Source organism: Molothrus aeneus, chromosome 1 (genome assembly GCF_037042795.1).
Source record: "Molothrus aeneus isolate 106 chromosome 1, BPBGC_Maene_1.0, whole genome shotgun sequence".
Classification (NCBI taxonomy): Eukaryota; Metazoa; Chordata; class Aves; order Passeriformes; family Icteridae; genus Molothrus; species Molothrus aeneus.
This window is the reverse complement of record NC_089646.1, coordinates 16,196,823-16,209,477: the sequence shown is the minus strand read 5'-3', so window position 1 is coordinate 16,209,477 and position 12,655 is coordinate 16,196,823. Positions and strand designations below refer to the sequence as shown.

Genomic DNA, 12,655 nt, shown 5'->3' with positions numbered 1-12,655 from the left:
GACCTCTGTCTTTTTGTTAGATTTACTTCATTATTAGAGATGAAGAGCTCAAGAAGATTGTGAGAATGAGATGTGTGTCATTACTGATAGTGGGTTACTTTGGTGTAGTTTTCAGAGTGGTACTGTGTAAGAAAATTCTATTTTGAAGGCTTTAGGAGGGAGAAAATAATTTTTGGCAATCATGTTGTGTTTTAATATAAAATATTGTGTACTTAATATGTAATTGAATTCTTTATTTGAAAGATGGCTTGTTGCCCTGTCCATACTTGCAAGTTGGCCTAGTTAAATAGTTTAAAAAGAAGACCAAAACAGACTCTGGTCTGACACTAGTCTTGTGCTCTGTGTTTGTTTTCGACTCTTCCATTTTTGTTTATTAAAGAGTTCCAACTTCTATACAGACTTAAGAACAGCTGGCCACACAAAATATTCGAAACTGACAAATACTGTAAGGTAATTGTGCATGTAAAGAAATATTTTTACATTTTTTCTTGACACTTTGTGCAATTTTTACATAACCTGGGTTATTAATACTGATTGTAAACTACAGAGGAACAGGTTATTTTCAGCAAGCCTTTTCCTATTCAACACAGTAAAGGACAAAGTAAGGTGTACTAGTTCAAGCATGGTTCTTGTACTGAGTGCAGTAGTTACCTGCTTCAGTTCAGCCTCGATTTTCTGACTGCAGTTTGATGCACTTGTACACATTACAGTGCAGAACATCCGTGTCAGGTGTTCTTTCCTTTAGTATATCTACTCCATTTCCATTTCTATATTTAAAATACACTTAAACCCCCTCTTATTATTACTCAATTCTGGCATGTTCTTGATGCCCATTTGGTGTGTGATCAGATTTCATACTGGGTATTCTTTTGCTGCTTAACTGCACATCTTCATTAATTGAAGAGATGACTCTTACAGAAATTGAAGGAACTTCCCATCCTGACAACTGCTGCAGATGTTGGCAGAGAGTTCAAGTATTTCTTACATACAACATTAATTAGAGGACATACAACTGGGAATAATATTGAAAACAATCACACAGGGCAGTCTTGTAAATCTAGATATTAGAATCCATGGATAGTTCCATATTAAATAATTTACTGAATTTCTGTATTCTTAGGTATTTTTTAAATTTTATATGGGTTAAATGAATAGATTCTCTGTAATAATCATGCCTCATTGATCTGTTTCATGGTCCTTGATTGTGAGCAAATACTGTACTGAGCTTCAGAAAAGGGTCAATTACAGAAAATTAGTAAATAATTGAAGAATTAGAATAGGTAAATGTTGGGCTTGAAATTCTTACTGTAGAAAATGTGAGTTTTACACGTTGCTTTACTTCTTGTACAGAAACAGAAGACTTCGGTGTGGGTGCTGTCATGATAAAAGCTCATCAAACAGTACATTCAGTTCACTTTCCTTTTTCTGGTGAATGAATGTTGGACTGTCTTTTTAAGAAATTAAACCAGTAAATTTTCCGTAGCATTTTACATATCTAAATTTTTTAGAAGGGAAGCAGCAGTGCTTTGGATGATTTACTGTTACTCATTCTCTCAGGTGACTCTGAACCTGTAGTACTAGAAGTATGCAGTTTATTAAATATTTTTTGTAGCTGTTTTACAAATTGAAAATACAGTAATTGTCCTGAGACACTCGGTTCAAACAATCTTCTAAAAGTCTTTGCAGAACTGAAAAATAGTTTGAGAGGTTTATGTTTACAGTAGTAAAGCAAATAGCCTTTGATCTTCTTTTTCTGTTCACTGACTATGCCATCCCTCTCTCTTTCTAAAAAGAGGTAAAACTGTTTTTTGCCTAAAAAAATAGGTTGGTCCAATGACTGAATAATATGTGCAGTAGTCCTTCCTTAAATGAATTCTTGCTTCTTGTGAATGTGTTGCTGGCTGCCTTATCCCAGCGTATATGTACCACTATTTTAATAGTTCTGATTTCAGTGTTTATTTTTTTAAGCAGTAATAGTTTTGAACAGAAGAACAACAGAAAAACACAAAACCCAACGACAATGCTTTTTTCAGCTCAATCTCTTTTGCTGCAGGGGTATGTTGTAGTCCCACAAGGAGATTGAATAAAATCCCTGGCTGAACTATAGCTCAGCTGTTAGCAGTAGTCCTCTGCCCTCAATGGCTGGCAGTAGTGGAGAGTTCCTGGGGAACTATTTGACCTCTACCCTTTGGTTTGAATGTTCCAGTCAGAATCTGCTGCTTCTGTTTGTGCTCACTGTGAGTGCTTTATGCAGGTAAAGTGTGGGGTTGCTTTTCCTACTTTTTGGCTGCTTTATCTGTAGGGCACATCGCATTTTCCTATTTCTAATTCAGAATGAAATGTTGTATTGTCCGTATCTTAACAGTGTGTCTGTCTGTAGGATACTGCTTCTCACACCTTTCCTCCAAGTCCCATCAAGGCAGCACTTCTGTTTCTAGTGCAGCAATACTCTAAAACTTTTATGAGGGCACGGCAAGCTGGCCAGTGCAATGCTGGATGGGCTGTGACTCCAGTGCTTCTTTTCCTTTTCTCACTCTTGTGGTTTTCTTGTAACACTTGCTAGCTTTAGTGGTCAGTTATTAACATTGCTGGTATTGTTGCATCTTCTTTGGCTGAGTTTTGCAGTTCCAAGTACATTACTCAATTCATATGTCGGTTAGAAAAAGTTACATGTGAGAAAATGAGTTTCTTCCAATACTTAATGCTTGTTTGCTGAACATTGCTGTTACATTTGTCTGGACAGCAGAGGTGAAATACAAAAAAAAATCAGTTTTAAGACTGGAGTAATCCAAATGTGAGAAATAGGGATTTTTTTTTTTTTTTTTTTTGTATTTTAGGTAATTTGAGTTCTTTTGAGACTCTAGTTGCTATTGTTACTATAGTTTCATTTGGCCAAATGTGTTTACAGAATGCATTGCTTTTAAATATTTATGTATTTTGGCTGTGGCTTACAGTCCTTAGTAGATCAGAACTGAACTGTAAAACAGATAAATGTGACTGTCAGTGCTCAGAGAGCTTAGTTGATGACCTGTACACTCCAGGTGCTTCAGCACAGAAAATGTGTTATGACTTAATCATGAGCAGAAAATGAAGCAATTCTGTTAGCTGTTCTGGGTAGTAGTTTTTTAATCAGTGAAGCAGAGATGAGTTCTATAGGGCGACACTATACAAATTTGTAGAATTTTGTAATGTAGTTTTTCTCCTACTGAGAGCACACTGTGAGAGCACTAGTGCCTAATAGTTGCTAGCAGTGCAAAGATAACAGCTCAAGCTCACAAGAGAGTGAGGTAATATTATAGTGTTGACTCCAAAGGACTTGGGATGCATTTGTTTTGTTTTAAATGGGATAAAAAATACATCAGCAGTAAAAGCTATAGGAACACTCAGAGTCATTTTAATAATTTAGGAATCATCTAGGCAACAGTAGTTGGTAATCTCATGTCATTAAGAGTAAGTCTTTGTTGCTATAAATCAGAGTAAGAACAAGCTAATATATAGCATTAATTTAAAGGTAGTCATACAGGGAGTGCAAGTATGTTAGCTGTCAGAAAGAGGGCTGTGAAGTCCTTTATTCACAAAAAAGGCATTTCCCAGTTTTGTTCTTTTTTCCCCATCCACTTCTCTGTCACGCTCGTGTGCCTGATGAGCTCGGCGCACCCTGGTCAGGAGGGAGAGTAAGCAACTTCCAGGTGCTCACAGGCCTCCAGCAGACAGCAGGGTGGCAGCAGCACAGCACAGGTGTGGGACTGGCAGTGTCAAACCTCTGCATTGAAGCAGAGTAGCTGAACAGTCAGAAGGCTTCGATTTCCACCCCCTTGCATTCAAGTCTTGTAGGCTCAGGGTTGCATTTCATCATGTCAGTCCTGGCAGATCAGCTGTTTGCTTAGGTGCAAAAATTCTTGTTATAATGGGCAGAGATTGGTGATGGCAAGATACTGTAGTGTGTTTATGTACTGACTCAAACTGAGAAGATAAGGGTGCTTAGAAAAAAAACTGAGGATCATTTTGGCACAACTGCTGAAAATGATCTGTTTCCTGTTTTTTTTCTGAAAGGATTGTTTGGCCATTATTTAATAACCATTTAATAACCATTTATTTGGCCATTATTTAATAACCCATTATAGGTTGTTAAAAAATTCCCACTGCTTGGAAGAATCACACCAGAATGTTCCCATTATGACTTGACCTGGTGTTTCTACTTCAGCAAAAACTTTGGCAAACCTCTTCACAAAACTTAAACTGCGTCTTGTGTCATACAGGTTCTTGTGATGTGAAATTCTGACTGATAACTTGGATTTCTTTCTTTTTTGTCCAAAAGATGTGATTGTGGGTCACACTCCTAGCAGAGAGGGTTAAGAATAGAAAGCTCTTCCCTAATCATTGTGGTTTTCAAAAATAATTTTTATTATAAAAAGTTTTTTTGCTGCTCCATTTTAATGTTACCAAATTAATAGTTCTTCCCATTAAGTTAATGTCCAAATCTAATGGTGTTTCTTTTTGCCATCCGCTTACTTTATTTTCCTCTGTGGGTTTATTTTGGTCAATTTTTTTTTCCCACGTGAATGAAGTCGATGGTCCAGAAAGTTGTTTAGTTCTATAATACAGGTCTGTTTGTAGGCTGCGTCTAATAAACTTACTTGCATAATTGTCAGAAAGCAAACTGTTATTGCCACAAAGGGAATGGATTTTTAAAGTTTTTTTAAAAGCTCCACATATTGAGACTTTATTGTGCATAGCTTATAATGGAGAAATTGGTGCAAAGTCATGTTTTTAAAATCACAAAAACTTATTTTAAAAATGATCTAATTTTCTTTTTTTTTCTTTAGTTATTCAGAGGAAGAGATAAAACAAATTTTATTTAATGAAGTTCTTACAACTTGAAGAGATCGCAGTATGCTGTATTGTAGTTTTAGTTTTTGTTTTTTTTAATTTAAAAAGCTTTCCTTGGGACTTGCATGATAAAAGCTGAAGTTTTAGGTGAGGTTAGAGTCATTTGCACAGCATTTGTTTTGAAATTGATGTTGACAATGAAGAGGCTGCAGCCTTGCCCTGTTCCACTTATTAAGCCATAATCTGTGCTGTAAAGCCTGCAAAAGTCTCAAATTGTTATAAAAATTTCTTTATAAGACGTGGATTAATTTTGCATTTTGTGTTGGTAGAAGTCCAGTTGTCATTTCAAAATTAGTTTGATGCTTAATGATTCATGTTAGGTTTATGAATGACTGCCACGTAATCCAAATCCTTATTTTGCAATAATAGTGTAGATTGCTTGTCAAGGACCATGAATTGATGTTGACACAGGTGTAGGGGACCGGTGTATCAGAATTGTAAAACTACAGGATTTAAATTTGTGGAGATGTTTAACTATTCTCAGCATGCTGTGTTCATCTTGACTGTGTTTGGTGATGTTTGAGGGCTTCAAGTGCGCTTAAGAACCACAGGATTGTATTATTAACAGCCATTTTTAAAAACTCTAATAAACTAAAAAACAGTGTTTTAGATGTTGGAAAGTAAACTTAATTCTTTGGCAAAATAAACAATGAAATAGTCTCTCAGAAAAAGGGAATTAAGGAGGAAAAGAAAGGGAGTGAGGAGTTTCTGCTTCTATTTATAGTAAAAGCAGGGGAAATCTATACACCCCAGTGAGTGATATCTGAGGGTTTTTGTCAGACAAATATTTCATCTTGAGGAGTTCTGGCTAGTTAAATTAACTTCAAAAGGCAAAACTTGCAGGCCCTGTACAGCATCATAAATTAAACCAGGTTTTAAACTTCATAGTTACATTACTCAAAAATGGATGTGGAAGTATTTAGAGGCTTTGTTTTGTTGGCAGCATTCTAGGATTTAGGATCCTGTCTGAGCTGTGAAGTAAGATAGATGAGTTTAAATTAAGCTAAAGAAAGTTGTGATTATATACAACTAATTTGTAGTCTGTATTTTTAACATGCGAGTTTCCATCACAGAGGGGTTTCTCTTTGTGAAGAAGAGGTAAAGATCACAGGTTGAGATGAGAACAATTTACTGGAAATGGCAATGAAATAAGAAATGAACAGTAAAAGCAACAATATTAAAAGCAACAATATTATTAGAAGGTGTACAAGAGAGGTGAGAAATTCACCTGTGAACTAAAGCTTAACACGGGGGAGCTGCAATATGGGAGCTGCTGCCACCTTCTCCCACTGGAGAAAGGCTCCCTTCCCCAGCCCTGGCAGTGAAGTGAGATGGTACAAAATAACTGCCCTTCCTGGCTGCTGCAGAAATTAACCCTGTGCTGGCCAGATCCAGGACGTTATCCACCCCTTATTCTATACCACCTACATCATGCCCAGATCCTACACCTTCCACCTGGTGTGCTCCTGGCTAATTGCAAGATGTATCAGAATCTCCTGATTGGTATATCTGAAGCAGTCCATACCCACTGTCCACAATAGTTATAGCCTGCAGTGACAGTGTCATTCAGCAGCCAGAGTTTTAAAATTCAACATTACAGACTGTTCTCACAATACAATCAAATCCCCTTGAGGTACACGTAGTGTTTCCTTATCCCTCTGCATTACCCACCAAGTGCACCCAGGTTCTTGAGCAAAAACATGGATGGGTTTGCCTACCCTGTGTATGGGTTTTGCCTTTGCTTGAGGAAGGAGTAATCCAAACTGTCTTTCCTAACACGTTCTTCATGTGCACCACAGGGACTTAATCCCTTTCTGTGGTACGTGAAAGTTTTGTTTGGACAAAAAAGGGTTTTCTCGCTTAGTGGAGCTTCTGGTGTTAACTAACTAGGTGGCCTTGGCTAGATTTATCTCCCAGTGTTTGAAGGCCCTACCAATTACTGCTTTCAATGTGGTTTTTAACAGTCTGTTGTACAGATCAGTTTTCCCAGAGGCTGGTGTGTGATATTATATATCCACTCAATACTGTGGCCCAGGTATCTCTGAGGCTCTCAGTTTTTGAAAGGAGTCCCATTGGCTGATTCAGTTCTTTCAGGGTACCATGCTGCTACAGGACTTGCTTTTCAAGGCCTGAGGTGGTGTTCCAGGCAGTGGCCTAAGGCACAGGGTATGTCTCCAGCCATCCAGCGATTGTTCCTGTCATTGTAAGCATGTAGAGCTTGCTGTGGTGGATTTGTGGAAGTGTGATACAGTCAATCTGCCAGGCTTCCCTGTACTTTTCACCATAGTCCATTGAACCACAGGGGCTTTACCTGCTTGGTCTGCTGGATTGCGGTGCGTGGTTTGCAGTTGTGGATAACCTGTGAGATACTGTCCATGGTTAACTCCAGCCCTCAGTCGTGAGCCTGTCAGTTTGTTGCATCTCTTTCCTGTTGATGTGAGGTGCCATGAGCCCACTGAGGCAGAAATAAATAATTCACCCTTACGTTGCCAGTCCAGATGCATCTGAGACACTTTAAGCTTGGCACCTTGGTCCACCCCTCTCCTGTTGTGGTGTTCTTCAGTAGCCCAGCTCTCAGGTACAGAGAGCATCGGCATGACAGACTTCCACAGTGAACTTCCCTACCCGAGCAATTATGTCTTGCCACTGTACAGCAGCCCAGGTGGTTTTCCCTCTCCAGTGCCAATTGGTCTTTTTCCATCAGTCCAGCCACCCTCACAGAGCATTTGCAACTGTCTGTAACTCATTGTAGAGGTAGAGTGTTGGCCATTTTGTCTCATTCAGCGATACCTAAAACCAGCAGGATGGCTTTCAGCTGTACAACCTGACTTGATCCACCTTGTCCCTCAGTAGCTTCTGTGGCTTGCCTCATAGGAGTCCAGCAGCTTTCCATTTTCAGGTGTGTCCCTACGATACAGCAGGAGCCATCGGTGAAGAGACTATCACTTTTCATTTGGTAGTAGCTGATTATGTGATATAGTCTCTTCAGCACATGTCACCTTCTCCTCCTCTGATGATGATGATAGTTCAAAATTTTCACCTTTGGGCCAGTTAGTGAAGACTTCCAAGATCCAAGAGTGATTGGGGTTTCCTGATTGAGTTTGCTGTGTAACCAGCATGACCCAATTTCTCCACATGGCATCAGGTGCGGAAGGGATTTCTCCCTTGCATCTCCAGCCCAGCAGTGGCAGTCAGGATGCCAGGAGTGGCTGTACTTCGGTGCCAATCACTTCTGAAGCAGCTTGAACCACTTCATAAGTTTCCAGTATCTTCTTTTCAGCTGGGACGTAGCAGGCCTCAAATCTTTTGTATCCCAGCTCCAGAACTCCAGGGGTTGTCCTTGTGTTTCCCCAGATGCTTTTACCAGACACTCCAGGAAGGACCATTCTCACTGACTGCAGTGTAGAGCATTTTTCACATCTTCTGTCTTGACTGGCCCAGGGCGACTGCATGATCCTGTTTTGTTTAAAAGTTTGTTGTTCAGGGCCCAACTTGAAATCGTTCTTCATGTCACATGGTAGAGAGGGCTGACTTACCTGTCTGTAATCTGGAATATGCACTCTCCAAAAACCCACAGCACAGTGGGATAGTTTTGCCATTCATTCCCAGTCAGATTCACTTAGCTTCCAGTACAGTCAGCTGTTGGGATGCCCCTGTCACCCCAGAAGTCCAGATGGATTCTGTCTCTACGTATCTCGATGGCATCAGGGTACATTGTGTGCTGGTGTCAACTAAAGCCTTGTACTCTTGGGGTCTGATGTGCCAGGCTATTGGATCCAATTATAGGATCCATTGGGCCAATAGATCTGATTATCCCTTTCCCCCATCTGGCTGGGGGCAGGACCTGGTCATAGTTCTCATTGCTCACTCCGTATAAATATGAACTGGAGGTTCCTTCTAGAGGATCAGAAGTAACATCACCTCTTCTGTCTGAGGACTTGCCCACTGAAAACTGGAGTGGCATTTGTCCATGAAGAGTTTCCTGTTGTGGTTGTTCTTCCAAACATTCAGCTCACATACCCATATTGCTAGGGCAGAGGTGGATTTTCCATCCCACTTCCTCATGTCCTCTGTTTTGCTCACAATAAAAGCACAGGTTGCCTTGTCTGTGTCTTCTCTCTCAAGCAGGGGGCTGCTTGCTCCCAATAGCAGAGACTTTGGTCTGTACTGGCAGGGCACAGGACATTTCCTTGCTGACTTTTCCAAGTTTGTCCAAAGTCTTGGACAGTCTCCACAGCCGAGGTGTGTGTCAAGATGATCTTTATATTGCTGGCATTGGGTAGTCACATGAAGTACTGTTTGTTTCTCCTTCTCTGGACATGAATGCCAGTTAGTTGGTGTATGACAGTGGCATGCTCTGTACAAACTTCTGCCGCAGGGATTGTGTGCACTGGACCTGATCTGAATATACAGGAGACTCCTTGTTATTTGAATCTCTGTACATTACTCCATCACATCTGATTCATGTACTGGATACCTTTTTTCCATGGCATTCTGCCTGCTGGGGTGCACTACTAGATTGTACTTGAGATGATACCTGATACCTTCCCTCCTGCATGACAGGAGTCACCTCCAAAGGCTGAGGGTATGTCTTCTTCCCAATTCCCTATTTAATGCCCATATCCCATGACAGAGATCCCAGTTGCTTGGCTCCACTACCATCTAATTTCATATCATGGGCCATGATACCCCAGCATTGGAGCAGCTAGATTACCAGGAGTTCATTTGACTGGCAGCTGAAATCTTCCTGCATATCTCACAACTCACTCAGGGACAGGGATTGGGTAATTATCTTTGGCCCTTCCTCTTCCTGCTGTTGTGAGGGTTCTACTTTGTCTTCATCCCTCACTAACTGAACTGATTTGATCTTGGATTTCTTCTTATGTATAGGGCAACTTCTAAGTGGCACAGATCCATCCTGTGGTTCAGCTGCTGTTTGAGTGGTCTCAGTGCCTGTTTGTTTTCCTCCTGTTGTCTGAGGGACTGTCTAGTATTGAACTATGTCTGGTAAAGAATGGCCAGTGCCCAACACACTGCAATGATTTCCTCCCCTCTGGAGATGTCACACCATCCATCCTCCTTGAAAATATACTGTTGCTTTATCAGGATTCTGTAGTTGTTCAGGGGTGAGCTTCAAACCGTTGAAGCAGAGAATTTCCCCCAAAACTGGCCCATTTTCTCTCACATTCCATGCCACTCATGATGATCCACCTGCAGAGCAGACCTCCTTAGAAATCTCTCTCTGGATTCTAAACATGCTGTGGGCCACACTGACTCTAAACGTGGTACAGACTCTACTCAAGAGACATAGCAGCAAGACCATGCTTTTTTAACAACCAAGGGAAATCCAAAATTCTCAAAAGCTGGTTTAATAGGCCTGAAAGTGACAAAGGGCATAAAAAGCTGAGGAAAATTACCTGCCCCTGTTCCCCCACAGACTAGGTACAATTTCATGAACTCCCAGAGGTAGGCCCCAAAGAAAGGATAAAAGAGCATTACTGAGCACACATCCCAAATAACTCTCATTGCCGCCCCCCCACATGCCATAAACTGGTCTCCCACAATACAACAACACAGCAATCCTGATCCCTCTCTCTCCCTGCTATGAAAAGATACTGTGGTGGGCACACAGGGTGTATACAGGAATATATACAGGGTTGTGTGCCACAACCATGTGAACAGACCAAGCAACATTGTGGCTGTTGACTCCCTGCCCAAATGCAACAAATGCATAAATCAAATTTGTTTCAAACCCCTCTGGTCAGATCGATTATCTCAACCTTTTGGGTGCCAAATAAAGCTATTGAGGTTTATGAGTGGTGTTCCCCATGCACTGTTCATTCACTGCTTCCTCCCTCTCCCCTGTGACAGGCTAGAGAGGAGAATTGGAGGCACAAAACAAAAAGATTGCAGGTTGAGATAGGAAAAATTTACTGGAATCAGCAATAAGAAATGAACACTAACAGCAACAATATTAATAAAAGGGTGTACAAGAGAGACAATTCACGCTACACTGACTGGAAAAACTCCCTTACCCCTGCCCCTGGTAGTGAAGTGAGGTGGTATAGAATAACCAAACCCCTCTGGCTACTCCAAAAATTAACCTTGTCCTGGCCAGAACCAACACAGCTACTTCATACCAACAAGAAATACTTTAATTTCTACCAATATTTTTACAGGTTTGTTTTGGGGTGTTTTTTTGGCAGACACAGGTTTAAAGCTTAAATTTCATTAATAATAGATTAGTGAAATGCAGTGATGCTCTGACCAGTCATATTGTTCTGCATCCTCTGTGTTAAGTAGCAGTTCTAATGTGATGTAGATGTAGGTAGTCATAATCATAGAGATGTATTCTTTCATAACATTTAGTGGTTTGATTTTGAGTTGCTAAACATCTCAGAATATTGGAATGTTAGCAGTAGGTGTTATCCTTGCTTTGTATCCTTTCTCTAGTTTTGATAGGGTGAATGTACAAAAATACCTTTCACAGATACATTTTAACTTATACTTAAAATACCTGCAGTAATACAGCTTTGTGAAATAATGTCTCCATATTGTTTGAAAGAAATAACTTGACTGTATTGTGTTGATGCAATTCAGTGTGCATTTTTAGAGCTTAAAAACTCAAACTAAAGTAGTTTTACAGACCTCATGGAATTTGGTGGTTTGAGTGACATGTTTTGAGTTCTGTTATTCAAGTAATAAGTGAATACCCAGGACTGGATGGGTATAAGGTTTATTTTAACTGCATTGTTAGCTTGAGTTTGCCTTTGATTCAGTGTGTTTTCTGTTCAAACTGCAGCATGGGTGAAAAGCACTTCCAGCTGTTTGGTATGGTGGTGTGGTTTGAGGATTAGGTATTTGCTTACATGAATAAATAATACAGTAGTGAGTTGATTCTTTACTTAAAATAACTTAATATTTAACTGTGAAGAGAGGCCTAAATGCATTAAATATGTTTTAAAATTAGTGCTGGCAGTTGCAGTATTTTTTCATTTTGAAATAAAGGTGTTTTTGGGTTTTTAATGGTTGTTTTTCTGGTAAGGTTTTCAAAACTGTAGGTAGCAGGCTTGTACATGTAAGTACTAACGTGCTCCATTGTGCTTATTTCCCTTGCTTTTGTCTGCCAGTGTATCTTGATCTTATTTGGACTGTGACAGATCCAAGTTCAATTTCAACTTCACATGTTTTTGTTTAGTATGATTAGATTCTTGTTTGTTGGATATGTCTTGACCTGAAGTTATCTAATGTTTACTTTAAACGGTATAACACAGGGTGCAATATTTTATAACAAAAACTTTTACTAATGACTTAGTGTTTCATGGTAACTAATACCTAATCAGCTGTTCTAGTTCACATGTTACTGAAAACACTACAGAAGCTTTGTAACAGGTTATTCTTTTTTTCCCATCTTCAATCTTTGTAACCCCTTTGTCCCTTTTTAAGTTGTTCTTACCAAAGCTCCTGGCCAAATGACCATGTCCCTTCACAGATTCATTGCTACCAACCCTGAGGAGATTGTAACTAGATAGAGGCACATCTTTTTCAGAAGTTCGCCTGAAACTCCAAAATATGTCTCTGTGTCCTGGCTGTTGCATCCTTGCAGGCTTTCAAATTCTTCAGCAGGTTTTTTTTTCTGGTTCAGATTTCTCAGCTACTTGTCTGGAAAAAGTTTTCTGGAGTATTTGTGACCTTTATAAGCTATTAATAGAATAACAGCATAGAAACAGAAATCCTCTTCCCAGTGAGATGAGAAATCTTAGTG

The 12,655-nt window shown here is 39.8% G+C and overlaps 1 protein-coding gene across 2 annotated transcripts in view; it reads left to right on the top strand.

Moving 5' to 3' along the window:
• Positions 1–12,655, top strand: part of WAC (WW domain containing adaptor with coiled-coil) — a 55,392-nt gene that overhangs the window by 23,807 nt on the left and 18,930 nt on the right. The gene's annotated exons all lie outside the window — the stretch shown is intronic.